The sequence below is a fragment of the Eleutherodactylus coqui genome, chromosome 4 (assembly GCF_035609145.1).
Source record: "Eleutherodactylus coqui strain aEleCoq1 chromosome 4, aEleCoq1.hap1, whole genome shotgun sequence".
In the NCBI taxonomy this organism is placed as follows: Eukaryota; Metazoa; Chordata; class Amphibia; order Anura; family Eleutherodactylidae; genus Eleutherodactylus; species Eleutherodactylus coqui.
Genome location: NC_089840.1, coordinates 143,461,869 through 143,481,692, shown reverse-complemented (window position 1 = coordinate 143,481,692; position 19,824 = coordinate 143,461,869).

Sequence of the window (19,824 nt, the reverse complement as noted above, 5' to 3'; positions counted from 1 at the left end):
GAGAGACCTATTTTGGAGGGGGTGTAGCCATGAAGGCTCACTTCTCCATATATTTTGGGATTGCCCGTATTTGAATTTTTACTGGAAAGAGATATTTTCTATGATACAAAATATTTCAAACTGCACTGTCATTAGACGACCTTAAAATGCCCTTTTGCTCCTGAATTTGGAAGATATTCCTAATCCACACAGAAAAATGATAGGCCATATTTACATGATGGCATCCTACCTAATAGCTAAACAATGGAAAAATGCAGTACTGGCAGAGGGGAACGGCCTTTGCACCTTGTTATATTCACATGCCTCAATGGAGAAATTGTATGGCGATCCAAACTAATAGCTTTGCCAAATACCATGAAATGAGGAGCACTTGGCTTTCAAAATATTCAATACGATTACATAGAGAGCAAGTTAACATTCTGAATTGTTTGTAGGTTATTTTATTTTATTTCTCTTTTTCGTGAAAATTCGCATTTATGCTACAAACATATAACTGAGAGACAGTTAGTAATGTTATGTTTATAATTTAATTAAAAATGTAATAAAGATTTTAGGAAGACAACTCAGAATATTATTTCACAATAATGGTGAACATGCTAACACATACGTTATAACTTTCTTTTACTTCTGTACTGTAATATACATGTACCTTTATCTGAGCTGCCATCCATAAAATAAAAATGCTTGAAAGCATGATTGGCCTCTACATTTTCACCACTCAGTAATAATGGTTCCACATGGCCTCACAGTAATAATGACCCACAGATGTCTCCACTCAGTATTTATAACCAATTTTGTGGAGTAAAATAAAAAAAAGCCTACTCAACTCATCTCTCACTCCTCCATTGGTCCGGTTTCCCATTCCTTTCTGGGTATCAAGACAATGTCAGTTTGCTGCAGTATGATCACACTAACTGGAAGCAAGTGGGGGACTAAAAAGAGTGATGCAGACTGGCAGCAGAGAAAAAGATTAGATGAGTGGCAAAGGAGAGGGCCAACTGAAATGTCATAAGATGGAGAGGAGACATGTGCCAGGGAAAAGATATGTGGGGGAGTGAAAAAGCAGTCAACGCTGTGTTTCAGTACAGTTGTGAATAGAAAAGGCCAGGAAACCATAGTAAAGGTTTTCTCTGCATCTCTGACCTTTCTAAGGTCTTGGACCGTAACTGCGCAGTTTTGTGGATGTTTTCAATGGAGCTTTTTTTTGTCAAAAAGACCCGAATGTCTGAAAATAAGGTTGTGAGGATTAGTTGGAGATAGTTGGCTAGAATTATAGCCAGTAGTTTGTAGTACTGGTTCGGAATGGCTAAAGGTTACAGAAAAGTTAGGAGTCTGAATGGTTTGGTATATGTGAGTCTGTCCACCACAACTTGATTTTTATAAATTAAATTAAAGTCATCATGTCATGTAGGACCTTGAGGGTGAGTCTCTTGCAATATTCACTAGGCAGTTCATTGGGAACTTGTGTCTTATAATTGGGAGCTGAGCATATAGCTTACTATTAGATTTTTTATTAGAGGAGTATCATGGTTGTTTATTTCAGCTCAGTCTTCTATTTCTAATCCTGCAAAGTTTCAGTTTAGGTTCTTTACTGTAAGAGTAGTGAGACTGTGGAACTTTTTGCCTAAGGATGTGGTAATTGCAAAATCCATATAGGAGTTTAAGAAGAAACTAGATGCCTTTCTAGAGTGCTATGATATTATGGGATATAGACATTAAATAACCAGTGGCGTTGTTGATCCAGGTTTTGTAGTCAGGTGGGAGCTTTCAAAACATTGATCCAGGGATTATTTTGACTGCCATTATGAAGTTGGGAAGAATTTTTCCCCCCACATGGGCTAAATAGGCTTCTGTCTCATTGTGATTTTTTTGCCTTTCTCTGGATCAACAAAGGGGGGTGGGGGTGGAAACAGGCTGAAATAGTTGGATATTGTCTCCTTTCAGTGTAACATACTATGTTATTATGTTAGAAATCAGCTGCACCAGTGTGGCAGTAAAAACTAGAGTGGGGGAGGATGGTGCACAGCAGTTAATGTCACAGTTCACAGATGACCCATAAAACAGTAAAAAAGAAAACTACGGCTCCCCAAACAGCATTCAAAAATGACATTGTATTTATTATTTGGAGTATTTTGGTCTTCTTTTCTACTGACAGTTAATGTCATACGAGGATATGCTAGGTCCACCAGAAGGTAAGCCACTGTTTTTAACATTTCTCTACTCTTGTTCGTGAAGAATGACCCATGGGAATATTCATACATGTTGTTCCTATATGATGTCCATATGTTCTAACAGAGTATACAGATAGAGGTTGTCATAATAAGACAACCCCTTTAACCCTTCCACTAGCATAGACCATCAAGGAAGCAGGCAATAACCCCATGGACTACCTTAACACTACCAAGAATATTCATCTCTTTAACTACCATAGACTATCATGAATCATAGTTTGAAAGCTAAAATAAAGTAACAATGTATCGTGATAAGCATACTTTACATGTCAGCACTTTTAGGGAATTCTAAACTTAATTCTCATAGTACATTACATGTAAATATTAATGCATTAAAATATTGCTGTTGAAAGTTTATGGAATAGTCTGACTAATATTCTACATATTCTTTTTACCAGAAATGAAAAATATATTAGAAAATAATTAAAAGAGCTTTTCTGGTAAGATAAAGGCATACCCTATCCACAGGATAAGGCATAACATGCTAATTGGTGAAAGTCCAGCCACTGGAACCCCCACCAATCAACAGAATGGTGTCCACCTGAGAGACTAGCAAATAAATGGAACGGCAGCACATATGCTTGGCCACTGCTCTATGAATTTTAATGGGAGCACCAGAGGTAGCTGAGTTCAAGTTCTTAGCAATCTCCAATGCTCTCACTGAAATAAAGGGGGCGGTGGCAAAGCATGCATGCTGATTCCCCATTCGATTACTAGTCTCTAAGGGATGCATGGGACATCCCTTCTGATGATTTGTAGGGGACCCAGTGGTCGAACCCCCTTGGATAAGCTAGCTATTTCCTATCCTGTAGATGGAAGATAACTTTATTTTACTGGAACACCCCTTTGGCAAAGAATGTATAGTATGTATTTTAATATAATGTATAGCTATATCCAAATTTCTTAATTAGTGCCAAATTATTTTTATTGGAAAACAATCATATAGGATCAGTTGTGAATGTTAAAACATATTAATAGCATCATTGCTTAAGAGTACATTTACTAGAGTCATATTTTTGATGTAACATGAAGAATAATAAATGGTAGTAATAAACTTTATCACATCCTAATTTTAATTTTAGAACCACACCCATTGAGCTTTCCCAGTCTCAGTATTCTCACTAGTATTGTGTCAGAGTCATCTCCCATAAGTAACAAAGCAATATGATTAAATTATCACTTCTCTAATTTGTTTCCCATGTGGGAAATGATGTGATATGATATGAATGTAAAAACTTCTTAAGCTCCATCAATTAGCAGGTTTCCTCATTAAATCCTAAGTACATTAAAATGATTGAATCAGCTTTTCTTAAGAGCCTATTGTCAGTTGCTGCTTTGAGACACTTGTCTTATGATATCATTGATTTATTCCATATTAACCATAAATAACCTGATATGTCTAGCTAAAACATTAAAAACAGAATCCTTATGATACCGTCTTAGTATGTAGTAGAGATGTATGGACTGTAGAAGCAGTGGATATGTTTTTAAGCTCAACTGGACTTTTTAGATTTAAAATGTATTAATTACTGTCTTCAGTTTAATTAGATTAATTCATCTTTGCTCACAATTAAAGTTAAGTTAAGGAGATTGATTTATATTGACTTCTTTCAATAGTGTATGTCCTATTAGGGCATGTGAAAATCTTAGACAGGGGTTCTCCTCTTAGGGTTCCCCTCTGTTAGCTAGAGTTGCTAACAAGTAATGTCTCTCACTTTGACAGACTTGGTCTATTCATATACTGTACTACATGAATTATTGCATGTAATAATACATTTTCCATAGAGCAGCCACTGCAAGAGAATATATGGTAAGTCACAACCTCATCACAGTATTTCAAACTAAAATAAATATGTCAAATACTTTTGTGAAAGTTTAGTAAACCGACAAAATGCTTGTTTCCTAGGAAACTAGCAGAATTACCCTGCCTCGCACAGATTTATTTCAAGTAACGGTTTGTGTGTGGTTAAAAACTTTGTTTGCTACTGATATGAACTCAACATAATAAACATAATAGAGCACAGTCCGTTCACGGAGAGTAAAGAAAAATGGCTGGGTTATTATGTGCAGAAACTTGACGTCTCGCCAGTGGCATCCCACATAGATTTTAACTTAAGAGCTTGTCCAGTTACTGTCCTGCTTCAATAGGGCTCTCGTATTAAAATCATTAAGTTAACTATACTTACCTCTCTACGGATGCCGGAATCCAGTGCTGCAGCCTCGCTGTGGTCCAGGTGATTGCTGTGATCCAGGGATTATTCTGATTGCCAGACTTGGAGTTGGAAAATGATTTTTTCCCTCAAATGAGTAAAATGGCACCTACATCATTGCAGGTTTTTTTGCTTCCTCTGGATCAACATTGTCTGAACTGGATAGACATATGTCTTTTTTTGCCTAACATACTATATTACTACATAATGGCACAAGATATCAGATGACTGCTGCAGCCAATGAGAGGCTGCAGTGTCACCGCGTGTTCACCTGCCATTGGCGTTCACATCCTGAGTGGTATGATGCCAGGAGTTCAGGAACTTGTTGCTGCAGCTTCTTACTGGCTGAAGTGGTCACCTGATTTTCTATGACGACGTCTGTCACAAAAATCATCAGAACCACAGCGAGGCTGCAACATTGGACCACGGTTGCCGCAGAGGGGTAAATATAGCTCACTTCATTATTTTAATTTAGGGACTCCTATTGAAGCAGGGTTGTCGAGGAACCAAACAACGCCTTTAACCCATTAACACTACAAGACATAAGTTTACGTCATGGATGCATGATACTTCATGCAACAGGACATAAACCTAAATCCTGTGTTTAAAGTGTCGACATAGTGGTAATCATGGCAACATTGAAGTGATGACTGCTAACATAGTTAGCGGTGTGGGAGATATCCAATATGTATTTTCTGTATTTTTGTCAACTGTGAAGATGCTATGTTGTGTTTCCGGTCTGAACCTCTGGGGGAAGGGAACATCGCCCCCCCACCTCCACAAGAATTTAAGGAGCAGTGTCTATTGTCCCAATGCTGGTCAAACTGGTTCTAACTGGCAAAAACCTATCTAGGATTGTCTTTATCTTGGTCAAGCAGAGAGGAGAAACAGGATGTTCTCATGAGACCAAATTCAAGAATGAACTGAGCATGCTCACCGAAGTTCCTCCCAGATGGATGACATCACAAGCTACCTCACAAATACCTCCCTCTATGAACGACCAATCAGCACACTAAATAATGTAACTGTGTCCTAAATTGCCTGACTTCCTGTGTTGAAACTTATTTAAGTTTTACCCACGCTTAATAAAGCTAGAGATTCTTTTGGGACACATGATGTAAGCCGTGTGGTCTTTGAAGGCTCTCCAGGCCTGCACATATTATCAAATTTGGAACGCACAGTATATCGAATAGCGAATTTTGCGCTAACAAATTGGGAGGCACTGCTGGGATAATGAAGATACAGAGATATGAAGATATTTCATCGTTATCCGGACACAAGGGGACTTCGAAGCAGAGACGGACAGATAATGAGCTCAAACAAGGTAATAAGCTATTCTTATACCTATACCATCTCTCCCTCTCTGCTATGATCCGCCCCAGGCCGGGTGAGTTGAAATATGATAAGTCTGTATCAAAAGAACAATGAAGTAGATATACTGTGTGGTTTTTATGTTGTCTGTAAAGTAATGTCCTGAGTGTAAGAAGGTGTGAGCTATGGGGGGTATATATTGTCTCTGTAGTAGTGAATGGTGTGAACAGACTGTGCAGGTTAATAAGGAACAAAGAAAGTAGGATAACTTGTTAAAAGAAAGTAAAAAGGAAAGTTGATATAAGCAATTTTAGCTGAAGGTTATAGTAGTGATTAAAGTTGCTGGTTAAAAACAGTAGTGTCCATGTGGTGAGAGAGTCTCCATTGTTCAACATGTAGTTGATGAGGTCTCCCTTTGTTATGTGGGGGGAGGGGTGCACATGGAATGCTTGCATTTGCCATGTTGGCATACATCAACTCAAGGGAATTTGGGCTTGGAGTAAGATGTGGGCTAGCCAAAGATTCTGCTCCGATTATGGCAGGCCAAGCAGGCTGTTGAGGTTCCACAATGTGGTGCCAAAAGTACAGATCTGTGCCATGAGGTGCAGGAGTAGAGAATCTCAATTAATTAAGGATTTTTCCAATTACGACAAGATGGGCAGGGACGAAATTGTAAGTGCTTATTAGTAAGATAAGCCAGACCTGTGTCGTGAGGTGTGGGAAAAATCAAGTATGACTCGCAAGCAAATTCAATGAGATGATGTTTGTAAAAACAACTGGACACACAAAAATGGGTGAAGGAAAAAAGCAAGTCAATGAGTTAAGAAAAGGTAAAAGGGTTAACAATAAACGGTGATAATAGTTGCTATGTGGAGTGGTGAATATAAGTATGTGGGTGGAAATGGGCATAAGTTGTATTATGTTTGTCATTGGATAGCCTATTCTGAACAAAATATGTAAAAACCGCGGTACATAAGAGTTTTTCTTATATATATATACTTTGTTCAATATGGGAAGTTCTATGTACAGTAAATACAATCCCAGTTTCTACTTCACATGAAATACTTATCAGTCTGTATATGAGTGAATGAAAACCCCAGTGTGTGTGAATTTGTGGGTATAAATGAAGGGCCCGTATGAGAGTTAGATTGTGTTATATGGTATATACTGTTCGGTGGCTAGAAACTAAATGAGGAAAGAAAGACCAAACGCTGAGCCAGGCCACAGGGGGTGGAGCTAGGTGATGTAAGCAGATGGGAGGGAAGAACAATAGGAAAAGGTCTTGCTCCACCCTCCACACAGACCAGCCTAGGGGAGAAGTGTGTCTCCATTTAAGTGGATGTTGGTATATATATGTATATTGTGGTAATGTATAGAGGGAAGGTCACTCTTAGACTCCATGTTAGGTCTCTCACTTGAACAAATGTAGGTGACAAAAGGAGGGGCATCTAATTTTATTCTTGAGGGTAGTTGTGTGAGAAAATAGTCCAGGATTACCACAGTATATATATATATATATATATATATATATATATATATATATATATATATATATATGTGTGTTCTTGGAGTATGTGGAGATTTAAAAATATTGAGTTGTATTTATTTTGAATATCATTGAATTAAGATACTAAAATGAGATAATTGTGTACTTGAGACATCTGATAAGTACTTTAGTCAAATTAATAACAAAAGTTCTATTTTAGAGTGTATCTCATTTTCATTTAACAGTATTTTACATGAAGATTGTTACATTGAAAAAAAAAAAAAAAGGAAATTTTGGATGCCAGTAATTGAATATATCTCAAATGCTATCAGGGATACTAGTCCCTTAGTAAACCAGTAGTTTACCATCATTGGTGCAGTTGTTATGGTTGTAGATTGTAAATAACAATATTTCCTCTCCTGTTTGCAGTATGTTTTCGTACAGGTACCAGAGATGATGTGGGGCCCCTTAATATCATGCTTCCTCAAGGGGTCATAAAATACTGTATAGAGTGCAAACTAAACATCTTTCACCTTCCAGACTAGCTAAGTATGAGACTGCCCTGCTAGCACCCTCACATATCGCATTCAAGTGGGGTATAGTTCCAAATGCCGTTTCTTGTCTTTTACTGAATTTAGAAGGTTGAGAGGAAGGGGCAGCAGGCACAGACCATGACATTAAATAGCAAGCACATGATTGTATGATTGTTGGAAGATTAATGAAAAGAGAAACTAGGGGTCCTAACAATAATGTTGTAACTGCCATGATTAATGTAAATCTTGAGTTTTACACATAGATGGTTCCAAATATCGTGGAAATGGACAAGCAAAACAGGCTATGCAGTGGTAACAGACAGAAAAGAGGTAATTATACAAAAACCACTCTTTTCCTCCTGAGACACTCAGTTACGCAGGAAATAGAGATGATGGCGCTCACTGAAATATGTAAGCTGGCTGCAGGTAAGACTGTTTATGCCTGCACCGATTTAAGGTACACATTTGGAATCGTACACGATTTCACATCTTATATGGCACAGTGGAAGTTTCATGGGGTCCTTGAGTAAGCCAATCCAGAATGCAGAAGCAGTGTCTTTGTTCTACAAGGTTTTAGCTCTTTCCGCACAGGTGACTTATCATCAAAGTCCAGGCTTATGCCAAAGAGACAACTACTGAGGCTGGAAGGAACCAGACAGCAGGCACCGCAGCAGCCTGACTTCCATTGAATGAGGTAACGGCTGGTAGCCTGCTTGCACCTGAAACAGGTGTAGATATTTCTCTGTTGCTTGAATTACAGGAACAGGCCTCAAAAGAAGAAAAAGGAAGAATGGAAAAGTGAGCGGAATGCTACTGGGGTCTGGCAGAAAGGTAAATGCCTGTGCCTCCCCTGCACGCTGTACTCCATGATGTCACACCTGATCCCTGAGCTAACCCATCCATCCAAGGAGGTAACGTGTGGTATAGTGTCTTCTGCTTGGCTTACCCCAGGGTTCAACACTGCTGCAATAGGGTTTGTACAGGGATGCATAATATGCGCCCATTACAATCCAGGCCAATTGGTCAAGGTACCTTCTCGGTGCGAGCCAGGCTATCTGTATCAGTGACTGCAGGATGATAGCATACAGCTACCACAGGTAGGTGTTTGGAGTTGTTGGTTTGCATAGACCTCTTTTCATGTTATTTGGAGGCGTGGCTTGAGAAATAAAAAAATAAAATAAAAATAATTTTTAACACGCCAAAAATATGACCTAAGAATATGTTTTATGAAAGTAATTTTGAATATTTGGATACACCAGAAGTCATAGTAAATAATGGAGGTATAGCATTTTATTAGTCATCCACTTGGTTAGAACCACGCCTGATTGTAAGACTAAGTTGAGTCCCTATGAAGGTTTTGTTTGCTAATGCTGCTGTAATAGGCCTACGCTTATTCCAGGCCAAAAAGGTGGGCCTCACCTCCCATGTGAGTGCCTTATATCAGGAGTTATATCAACTGTCACTCATAAATGTGCATTCTCCTTGTTTCCAGATCAAGAGTTGCATAGTTTGCTTTCAGGTGGTTGGGTTGTCCTAAAAAGACGCAAGAAAGAGCTTGGAATCGAGATACACAGAACCCTTTCAAGTGCTGTTAAACACTACAACCTTAGTGAAACATGAAGAAAGCTAATTTGGGTTCATGTCAGACATTGAATAAAGATAATCAAGGAAGGAGACAAATGTGGCCCATAATCCTTTGTTATATGTAGGACCCTTGTGGTCATTGGGCTGTCATTTCTCTTCTTCCTCATAAGGGTAACAGAAGACGTACGTCCTATGAAGAGGGTTATACTGTTTCATATGTAATGTGTAGAAGCGTAACTTGAAGCTCCCGTGCCCCGATGAAAAACTTGGAACCGGACCCTGAACTATAATGCTTTACTCATAGTACTGGGTTCCCTATATGAAGAAGAGAGGCCTTATGGGCCCCCAAAAGGCTCCTGGGCCCGGGTGCAACCGCATCCCCTGTATCCTCTATAGTTACGCCCCTGGTGATGTGTCAAAGATCAGAAAAATGTTAATAGATACAATAAGGTAGCAGTAAGACTACCAAGGATTCAGCCATATTGTGTAATCAGACAAATGTTAACCCGTAACAAACAATATAACCTGAAATCACACCTTGGTAAGCTGATCACAATAGACATGTTATGGCATCTAAACTATGAACAAGGTGGCTTATGCAGAAAATGTGAAAAAAAGATCAATCTTTCAGGAGCCATCTACCAAGAATACCGTTGGGAAAATGTAACGTGTTGTGTGGTATTTTCCTTATCCTGGATATCACCCAGCAGTAGGAAGGGATAAGGCAGGAGACAGGGAAAGGGCAGCAGGCGTGTGGTGTCACCCTTGCGGGAGGCAGCCACATGGCGGAGGTGACAGCTAGGGTACCCTGTAGGCAAAGGCCCGAGAACACAAATAGGAAGGAAAAACTATCCAGGAGAATGAAAATACGCACAACAAAGGAGGGAATTGTGGGAGATATCCTATATGTATTTTCTGTATTTTTGTCAACTGTGAAGATGCTATGTTGTGTTTCCGGTCTGAACCTCTGGGGGAAGGGAACATCGCCCCCCCACCTCCACACGAATTTAAGGAGCAGTGTCTATTGTCCCAATACTGGTCAAACTGGTTCTAACTGGCAAAAACCTATCTAGGATTGTCTTTATCTTGGTCAAGCAGAGAGGAGAAACAGGATGTTCTTCTCATGAGACCAAATTCAAGAATGAACTGAGCGTGCTCACCGAAGTTCCTCCCAGATGGATGACATCACAAGCTACCTCACAAATACCTCCCTCTATGAACGACCAATCAGCACACTAAATAATGTAACTGTGTCCTAAATTGCCTGACTTCCTGTGTTGAAACTTATTTAAGTTTTACCCGCGCTTAATAAAGCTAGAGATTCTTTTGGGACACATGATGTAAGCCGTGTGGTCTTTGAAGGCTCTCCAGGCCTGCACATATTATCAAATTTGGAACGCACAGTATATCGAATAGCGAATTTTGCGCTAACAGCGGCAATCACTGCTTACCACGGGCGGTCCAATTACAGTGGTCCTGCCCCAGAGCTGACTGACCAATCAGGGTGCAGTAGCCCGAGTTTGTGCTATTTACAACAGGAGATCTCTCTAATCACCACAATGTGTTATCTGTGGCTGTAATTATAACGATCATCGATAGTTTAGTGTAGTGTAGGCGTTGTGTGATTAGTATATCAAAGTGGACTCACATGGGCACTTTTGTGCATGTATTAGTGCATGCATGCAATATGCAGAAAATAGAAGCCATTGTGATGGGGCGTGACCTGACTGCAGTCCGGGACGGAGGCATCTCACTGATCTCCGCTCGGCAAGAGCCTTTCAAAGCCACTAAAGACAGCACTCCAGCGGCTAAAACAGGCAATTCTACTTAGCGGAACACCCTAAGAAGAAGAAGATGTCCAAAAGGAGACCTTCCAAAGCTCCACCGCAGCGGGTGGAGGACTTCTTCACAGCGCGGGCAGCCGGCCGCGGCCATGATGTGAGGAGCCGCAAGCTTCTGTCTCCTGCAGTAACAGGAGCAAAGGTAGCAGAGACAAACCACCTCAATGTCTCACCACACAGCCATAAGAGGATTGCTGACAGCAGGGCCTCACCACAGGGACGCAGTACAGAAGAATCTCTGCAGGAAGGGGGGAGTTACTCCACTGCCACATCACAGCACAGCCCTGCCACTCCAGACAAGATGGCGCTGGCTCATAATCAACAGCTCCCTGCAGCATCTCCTATATCTCCCTCTGCAAGCCCTGAAAAGCAGAGACCCAGACTTTCCCCTCAGTCTGCATTGCAAAACAGCCTCTACTTTGCAAACAAGAGCTCTAATTTAGAAGGAGACTTGATTTCTAATCTCTCCACATTGGACCAGCCAGCATCTGAAGAATTTTTAATAAACATGATTCTTGCACTGAGAGGATCATTACAATCCAACAATAATAACATGTCATTCACATTTCCATCCTCCATACAAAACCTGGGAGAACGTACTGTTCACATTGAGAACAAGATGGAGGAGTTAACCACCTCTCACAATAGTGTAATTGACGTGCACTACGCTTTAGAAGAGGAAGTAATGGCTATCAGACGCAAATGGCCGATCTAGAAGACAAAGGTAGATGCAATAATATAAAGATGAGAGGTGTCCCAGAGAGCATTAACCACGCTGACCTAAAAGAATTCTTAGCAAAATTCATGTCTATGCTACTGCCAAATACTTCACACCAAGAGTTGGTGATAGACAGGACACACAGATTACCTAAACCCACGAGACGTTATTGCAAGAATCCCTTTTTTCCACATAAAGGAGGCATTGATGCATGCTTCCCGTAAAAAGGACTCCCTACCTGCTCCCTACTCTTCAATCCATGTTTATGCAGATTTATCCCCTGCTACTATGCAAGCCAGAAGAGCTTTTTTGACAATCACAATGGCACTGAGAGCTGCTAAATTGCCCTATAAATGAGGATTCCATACGAAATTGATCATCCTCCGAGACCAGGCCATGCATGTAGTAATATCCCCTGAGGATGGAGTAAAGCTTTTGTCATCGTGGGGAATGCCAGTTGATAAAGGCCAACAAACCACGAATATGCAGAAATCTAAGAAGGTCCCAAACACCTGGACTCTTGTCTCTTCCACATAAAAGAAAATGCCTGATTATTCTATTGTATCCAAAATTAAGTATGTCATATACCGCTGGATACACCAACTAGAGCCTTTAAGAGAAAAGGCTGATGCCGTCAGGTGGGCTATTGTTGCTGCCCCCAAGATATGCAGGCAACAATTGCTCTAACTTCCGTTATGTTCATTTGTTTTTTTTTTCCAGGATTTCGCTAATTTTCATCAAGAAGGTTTATACCTGGCTGTAAACGGCGACAGTCCTGATGTTTCTATTCCTGTTTCTGTTATGAATTTAATTAATCTGTTTACAAGCGCAGTAAGTTCTGGAATTTCCACACCAACATGCTTTTATTGCTGGTGTCATGTCACTTAAAATTTTGTCACAAAACGCTAGAGGGTTAAATTCTCCTTTTAAAAGGTCACAGATGTGGAGAGATGCTAACCAATACAAACCTGATATACTATGGATGCAAGAGACACATTTTTTTACATAATGCATGCCCAAAATGTTCCAACAAACAATATCCCCAGATGTATATGGCGAATGCCCAAAAGGAAAAACAGGCTGGATTTGTACAGCTTTTAGAGCATCTATCAATTTTAAAATGTCCGAACAAATCACAAACCCAGGTAGTAGATATCTGGTGCTGGTAGGGCATCTAGACGGGAACCCCATCACTATAGCAAATATTTATGCCCCTAACAGAGGCCAAATTTCTTTCCTAAATAAAATCATAAAGTAAATAAAAATATACAAAAAGGCAACTTAATAATGTGTGGAGATTTCAATCTAATCTCAGATGGAGCTATTGACTCCACAACCAAACATAGAACATCTCCCACTTTACTTCTATGGCTCCACAAGGAATCACTTTATGATTCCTTTAGATGCCTCAACACATCTTCCAAAGAGTACACCTTTTTCTCTCCCTGCCACAACTCATTTTCACGAATACACATGTTTTTGGTGAATAGGTGGACACTTTCTAAGATCATGACCTCAGAAATTAGACTAACCACCTGGTCAGATCATTCTCGGATCTACCTGAAATTGAACATGGGAGAAAGACGAGGTAATGCACGAGTTTGGCGTAACAATGTTAACCTGCTCAAATCCCCTTCGTACAATCCCTCAATCAATAGATCCTTGCAAAAATACTTTGAAATAAACTCATTACCAGAAACCAATGTTTTTTTCAATTTGGAATGCCCATAAAGCCTATATCAGAGGAGTCTTGCTTAAGATTAGTACCCAACATAAAAAAGCCAAAAATGCCCAAGTAAATAATATTTTAACCCAAATAAAATCACAAGAAACAATTCTACAGGCTCATCCTACGGAAGTAGACCAAACAAAATTAATGTCACTAAGAAGAGAATTAAAAGCAATTTTATCAGAAGAATATAACAAAAATACAGATTTTATGCGGGCAAATTATTACTCTTCTTACAACAAACCTTCAAAACTAATGGCTAACTTGGTAAAGAAGAGACAAAACCAAACTAAAATTCTATACATTTTATCATCAGACAGACATAAAATAAAACTCTCCCATCCACAAGCCATAGCAGAAGAATTTGGCAAATTCTACACCAACCTATATAATTTGAAGAATGATCCTTTGACAGCCCACCCAAATTCTGCCATATTTAACGAATTCCTACAAAAAAATGAATCTTCCCACAGTCAAAGATAACATACAAAAACTAAATAAGCCTATATCTGAGACAGAAGTAACCAAGACCATTAAAAATTTAAAGAATTTTAAATCTCCAGGACCAGATGGTTTCTCGAATGAATAGTATAAAATTTTCACAAATATATTGTCTCCATACCTTACTTTGACCTTCAATGAAGCCATGTCCACAGGCAACCTTCCTCAAGAAATGTTGCAAGCTATTATAGTAGCCATCCCTAAACCGGGTAAACCAACAGACTGCCTGGCAAACTTCAGACCAATCTCACTTCTAAATACGGACACAAAAATCTACTCAAAAATTCTTGCCACAAGGCTTTTAGAGATATTACTTACTATAATACACAGTGACCAGGTGGGATTTGTCAGAGGCAGGCAAACTGCAGATGGCACCAGAAGAGTATTAAATTTGATTACACAAATGGGGTCGAGTTGCGCGCCTTCTCTCGTCCTTGCCCTGGATGCAGAGAAGGCGTTCAATAGACTCCATTGGGAATTTACCTTCGCCACTCTCCAAAAATTCGGGCATAAAAGGGGATTGCCTTAGGGCAATCCAAGCATTATACACGACTTCATCTGCTAGTATCTTGATTGATGGAACCTTGTCATCATTCTTCCAGATAACCAATGGAACTCGTCAAGGCTGCCCTTTGTCTTCACTGAGATTTATATTAATTATGGAACCCTTGGCGGAACTGATAAGAATCTCTCCAGAAGTCCAAGGTTATCCAATGGGAAACAGACAATACAAAATTGGACTATTCGCTGATGATGTTCTCTTGACTTTGACAAACCCCCTCAGCTCCTTGAGAGCAGTAGAAAACATTTTTAGTTCATTTGGGAAAGCCTCATATTATAACCTAAATATAAATAAGTCCCAGATTTTGGGCATAAACACTAACTTATCCATGGAAAACAGATATAGAGAGGGAGTTTGCATTCCAATGGTCCTCCACGATTCGCTATCTAGGCATAAAGATATCTTTCCCACTAAAAGATATTGCCTCGCTAAACTTCAATCCCTTACTTATCTCAATACAATCAGAATTGAAACTTCTTGGAAAAACAGGAACCAAGATATTGATTTTATATATATCTATTCCGCACCCTGGTCTGCCTGATCCCGCACAATGTCATAGATGAATTTCAAAAACAAATGTTACAGTTTGTGTGGGGAGGAAAAAGACCTAGAGTTGCAGCAAGCATCCTGTATCTCCATCGTAGACAGGGAGGCCTGGGAGTTCCCAATCTATGGTTCTACTACCAAGCAACAATTATAAATCAAGCGACAGTATGGTTGGAGGGCCCCCAGAGACCGCCATGGAGCTATATGGAGGAACAGCTAATTAACAATAAATCTTTGGATTCTTTCCTTAGGGTCTCTATTCTCAGTATCATATATCCAAACCTACATATGCTCCTTGACATAAGTAAAATGTCTCCTCCCATGTTGTCCTCCCTTCAGGCTTGGAACCTTCTTGCCTATAAATGTAAAAATGATCTCGAGAGGAAACATATGACACTACCTTTGGAGATACCATCTTATTTTATCCCTAACCTATCCCTTAAAGATTGGACCAAACAAGGCATCAAACTCACTTCTGATCTAATAGCGAACAAAAGATCATCCCCTTCCAAAACCGCAAAGAGAAATTCAATCTCCCCCCACGTGATTTTTATCTGTGGTATCAAATCAGTTCCTTCCTGAACAAATCTCAATTTCTAGACTGTACATTCCCAAGTAAATTGATTAGAGATGAGCGAACGTACTCGTTTCGAGTACTTACGCACCCGAGTACCGCCATTTTTGAGTACTTCAGTACTCGGGTGAAAAGATTCGGGGGGCGCCGGGGGGCGGGGAGAGGCGTGGCGGTGCAGGGGGTAGCAGCGGGGAACAGGGGGGAGCCTTCTCTCTCTCCCTCTCCCCCCCACTCCCCACTGCTACCCCCCGTGCAGCCACGGCGCCCCCCGAATTTTTTCGCCCGAGTACGGAAGTACTCGGAAATCGCGGTATTCGGGCGAAAAAGGGGCGTGGCCGAGCACGTTCGCTCATCTCTAAAATTGATCCCTTTCTTAAATAGACCTCCTGCAAACCAAAAATAGATTACAAGGAAATTCTATAATGTTTTTTCAGGAGATATGGGAGAAAATAAAAAGGTTCACTTGCTCAATTGGGAGAAAGATTTGAGAGAATGCATACCATTAACACAATGGCTTTTGTCCTTTGAGTGGGCAAACAGATCTACTTTAAGCACGGATTTATTGCAGACTCACTATAAGGTCCTAACGAGGTGGTACTACACCCCATTTAAACTAGCTAGGAGCCTTGGGGATGTCAGCAGCTGGTGCTGGAGAGACTGCGGACAAGTGGGTACAATTTTTCATGTCGTCTGGGAGTGTCCTTCGATACAGCCATTCTGGAAAGAAGTCTTCCAACTCATATATGAAGTAACAGGGCTCAGATTGCCAACAAAACCCAAACTGGCCCTACTATTATTAGAATGTAATCTAATTCCAATAAAGTATAGAAAATATGTCATTGCCTACTTGCAGCTAAACTATCCATCACCGGAAAATGGAAATTGAAACACCCTCCCAGCACTAAAGATATGTATGAGATAATCGCTGATCATTACACCTATAAAAATATTATTGCTATTGCAAACAGAAATCAAAGTAGATGGAGAGAAATGTGGAATCCCTGGCTGCACTTTTTGTTAAAATAATGTTTATTAGCTTATATTTCTATAAAATTATACGCACATGTATGATATGTGAAAACAGAGTTAGGGCACCTACCCACTGGCGTTGCCGATTTTCGTGCGTGAAAAACGCAGCGTTTTTGGCGCGTTTGTAGTGCGTTTTCCACGTGTTTTTCGCGGCATTTTTTGCGGCTTTTTGCGTGTTTTCCGTTAATTTCCATTGACATTCATGGGTGCATTAAGAGAAAAATAAGGACACATATGCAACTGACAGTTCCTATGTGAAAAATTGCAACGGACCGGAAAAAAAAAAAAAAAATGGACAAGAACACATTCTATACTAATTGCTGTTCAGAAAAAACGCAAAACGCAAAGGAAAAAAAATCGCCAGTGGGTAGGCGCCCTTATACGGATTGTAAAAAAGGTATTAATTTCTGAGCAAACCACTGTTGTTATACTACCAAGATATTGCATATAGATGGTATTTCTAACTCTATATTCAAGCTGTATATATCTTATATTGCAAAGCTCTTAATAAAACCAATTGAAAAGAATAGAACCCATTGTATTCAATGGGTTTGTCCTCAATATGCTCTATTTTTGTGTGCATTTGTGCACCAAAGACCCCATAGAAGTCCATGGAATGTAGTAGAAAAAGGAACACATCCAGAGCTAGTTAGGCTTAACAGCCTTTTATATCAAGGTACAGCTGTGTTCTGTACCCATGTGAAATAGCCCTGCAAGTGTAAAAAGTACAATATTATGCACAGAGATGCATCCTATGGGGACCTTTGGTGCGCAAATACACAGAAAGACACATACCACTTTCTCAACTGTGAGAATGAACCTATCGAAATCAATGGGCTCTATTAACTGCATATTGCGTACGCAAAAAAAATACGCCAGTGTGCAGCCACCCTTAGTGTAGTGTGATCTGTCAGTATATTAGTGTAGTTAGTGAAGTGTGATCAGTGTGTCAGTGTAGTGTGCCATGCCATATTCCCAAATAGCAATTTATGTTGACATATGGAACATTTCCATGGTCGGGAGCAACTGGGTAATACATCAAGGGATGCTTTTCTTTCGCCCCTAGCAAAAATTAAAAATCTGGTGCTAAACCTACATATTTCTGGAAAAAGTGGAATTTACTGTTTTCAATTCAACAGAAATTCATTGTTTTTTGTAGAGATTATACATATAGAAATGTTCTTGTATTCTTTTGAAAACAGAATCACTCTATGGCACAGCAAACACCATCTGCTCATTATCAAAGATTATAGAAGCATAGTAGAGATTCATGGTAAATGAAATCCCCTAATATGCTGTATTTCTCCAGAAAAGGCAATGCCGAAACGTGCATTGAAGTTGGTGCCATTTCTGTGTAGGAGGCTAATATGAGTGTGTAATCTTGCTTGTCATTTGTCATCCACTAAATGTAATATTATATGCATAACATTTCTATTGCACTTTGCCTTTTAACATGCTCGTTCAATCTTTATGCCCAATGCATATATGATATTGCCAATATTTTTCTGTTATATTAACACTGGACTTTATATTTTTCTTGTACGTGTTTTGTGTATTGGCACTATTTTTGAATGTAGGCTAATATGCTGTACTGGACAATTATAGGTTCATCAAAGGTGAAACTTCACTGTAGAAAGCTTAATGATCCTAGGCTTAGTTAAAATGGGAAAGCAGTTTTAATTATACCTAGGATCATTAAGTGTTTGACTTTATGAGCTCACAATAAAGTCTGTGTGATTGCATCAGTTGTCATCAAAAAGCTGTTATAAAGGAACTGAAGTTTATATTTGTCCTATCCCAAGAGTTAACTAGTATACAAGCTTTCTAAGACATCCAATATAAATATAGAAAGAAAATGTTGAGGTAACAAGACAGTGCAGTGATGAAATCATTCAATTTAATAATCATTACTTCAGGTTGAACAGACAGTGGGGTCATTTACAGAAGCCACAAGAAATTTAGAATCTGACAAGAAAAATGCAACTACAAATATAGACTTAAGGGCTTCGACAGACAAGCATGTTATGCAATCAGCTCGCTCCTACACAATTTTTTTGTGCAGTGTACGAGTGTATTTTGTGCAAATACTGAGCACATTTTTGCAGGCACCGGTCATTCACATGGGTGGAGGAATTACCGCGCCCTGAGTTAAATGGCTAATAAGCCTAACGCAGTGTCGGTGATCGCGGGTATGTACTGGGTTTAGCGCTTACCCGTGTGGGTAGATGTGCATGTTTGCTTACTCCCATAGACCTCTATGGGGCTCTTTGGTGTGCAAACACGCAGAAGATAGAACAGGTCATATTTTCTTGTGATCGCAAAAAAGTGGGCGCAAAAAAGAGAAGTAATTAATCAGTTTTCCCGTGCACAAAAATGAGCAAAAACACGCTCATCTGTTTAATCCCTCAATAGTATTCCAGCAAAGGTGTTTACAGGATATCTATAGTGTTGCTCCTATAACTGCCATGTAATAAACTGGGCCCATATGCATTCAGTTGTCACCTGGCTTCTTCTCCCTTTAGCGCTCAGTAGTTATTTCATATTGCACAAATAGATCAAAGAACCCCTTGTTTTGTGGTAGAATCTACAATTAATTCCTTGACAGTGTGCATTTACAAACATCAAGGTACATCCATATTAACTGACCAATGTATGCTGGATATTACAAAGTAGCACGTATACAGATGCACGCATAACCTACTTATGGCTCTTTCACACGGGCGTCATTTTAACGCTGAGATAGCTGCATTAAAGACGAACGTAATCAGTGCGGCTATCTGAGCATTAAATTAGATGAACGAATAGCAGCAACGAGCATGTCGCAGCTGCTATTAGCTAGTATGCTGCTCCCCCTCCCCCCCCTCTGCCCTCTCCCTTTGCCAGATGGCTCCCATAGAAGTCTATGGGAGCTGTTGGCACTGTGCTGTCAAAAGATAGGACATGTACTTTTTTCGGCGCATCAAAAAATC